The sequence below is a fragment of the Biomphalaria glabrata genome, unplaced genomic scaffold (genome assembly GCF_947242115.1).
Source record: "Biomphalaria glabrata unplaced genomic scaffold, xgBioGlab47.1 scaffold_20, whole genome shotgun sequence".
Classification (NCBI taxonomy): Eukaryota; Metazoa; Mollusca; class Gastropoda; family Planorbidae; genus Biomphalaria; species Biomphalaria glabrata.
This window is the reverse complement of record NW_026602928.1, coordinates 47,983-50,300: the sequence shown is the minus strand read 5'-3', so window position 1 is coordinate 50,300 and position 2,318 is coordinate 47,983.

Below are 2,318 nucleotides of genomic sequence, written 5' to 3'. Positions count from 1 at the left end.
ATTTATGCTGGAAGCCAACACCAGGCTAAAAGAGAGTAAGACAGTTACAGGCTTATTATCTTACTGGATAAATCCATCAGAGCTTAAAAAAGTTTTGCCAACTAAGGTTTCTGAGATTGATATCACCTCATTGAAAAACAAAAAGTTAAATTTGATTCTCTTGTGAACAACATCACTTCTAAAAATAAAAATTTAAAGGCTATTAAATCCAAAGAAACTATAAAGCTTAGTATAAATATTTTTAATTCATTTATTGAAAGTAATGAGTTCCAATCAGATATTTTACTGTGTTGTGCTAATAGGAAGAATAGGTTTGTGCCTGTGCTTTAACCCTGCTAGGTCTCTCAATGAAAATTTCAAAACAGTCATTTATTACTGTCATCTTCCTGTCATAAGTACAAATAAATTTTTTGGGCCTGAGACTCTCCTTATTGGGCCAGAAAATCAAATTGGATATGTCGACATACATAACATCCAAAACAGTACATGAATATCTTAGATAAGGGGTGGGCAACCTTTTTGTATCGAGGGCTGCATTATTTTAAAAATTGGGAATGGCGGGCCGCATATTTATATACAACTTATAGAGACACTCTAAGCTAACTGTGTAGAATGTCTTTTAATTCATATTTACACTGTATTATATTCACGTTTCTTTTTTTCCCCACACTTCACGTTAAGGAATTACAACAAGAGTTAGCAATTATTTAAACCAATTTTACAATTTTTTTTTGTCATTTTACATTAAAATATCCTGACAAATATACAGTTGTACTTAATGTGCAGTATTTTACTTTTTACACTCGTGCATGATGTTCCGGAACTGTGGAACTAGCTTACTAGTTTCTATCCTTGTGACTGCTGTCAAATTACAGTCAGTCAAAATCGACCAGTAGTAATGCTTGTTTAGTTTCCACAAAGGAAAAGGCTTGTTCACTGAATGAGACAATATATGTCCGGAAGTTAAATGTCGGGACTAGAGAAACTTGCCCATCACCAGAGAATGCTGACCATGTCCTTCAATGGTGCATTCTAAATCAAGAGACCCGAACAAGACTTTGGCCCAAAAACCCTCCTAAAGAACAAAAACTAAAAAAACAAACAATTTTTATTTGTTACTACTAGGTCTAAATCTATTGACTAGATCTAGTGAAATCTAGTCTAGATTATTCTAGATCTACTTGATTATCTATCCTTTTCTAATTCTAGGGCTCTACTCTAGTCACACTAGATCTTGTATATAGTTCTAGATCTAAAATAATTTAAGAGTCTACTAGTACTAGTGTAGATCTATATCTAATAAGTCCTCTAAGTCTAAGAAAACAGATTATAATAATTATATTAGAGATCTAAATATTTATGTCTAAATCTATAGTTCTATAGTCTATAATAGACTTATTAAGAACTAAATTTACATAATGATACATAGAAATCTAGAATCTAGAGATCTATCACCTTCTAAGTCTACTTCTAGATCTAGTTATCTAGTGCTAGCCCTACTTCTAGATCTAGAAACTAATTTAGGCTATGTAATAAGAAAAGTAGATCTAATAGCCTTATTTAGGCCTTAGACTTACTGTGTCTAAATCTAAGTCAAGTTAATTAATTAATTTAGGTCTAGATCTTTAATAACGTTTTTTTTTTTTTAAATCCTTTTGAAAGTTTCTTAGATTACTTAGAAACCAGTTCAAGGAGTTAGTGTTAGAATTAGAATAGTCAGATCTATTTGATCTATGAAAGTATGATAATCTATCAAATCATCTAAAATCTAAAAAACAATCTAGACTAGATTAGATCTATTGAAATCTATTCATTCTAATCTAAATCTAGTCTAGATTCTAGATCTAGAAGTCTAGTGACCTAGACCTATCTAGTAGCCTAGTCTAGACTAAGACTAGACTGACTAGTCACTAGATTCCTAGATTGTCTAGGTCTAGATGTAGATGATGAATGATAGATTTAGATAGATAGATCTAGATCTAGTAGAGTACTGTAGTAGAGCCATTGTCGTGAAAAGAAAGGGATTTGAATGGAATATTTGGCTAATTAGCACTTACTAGATTCTAAGAATAGATCTAATTCTAATATCTAGACCTAGACTACTAGATCAGTAGATCTAGAGATCTATGTCTAGAACTAGATGTAGATCTAGTCTTCAACCATTTCTTCGTAAATTTAGGACACACCGGGTCCGGAAGTAGATGAAATGTAAACAATAAACACAGACCTATATATATTTTATTTTGCACTCAGTATTTTCAATTCGCACTATTAATAAATAATGATAAAATGGCAATTTTTTTTTAGTGTCGGAATTC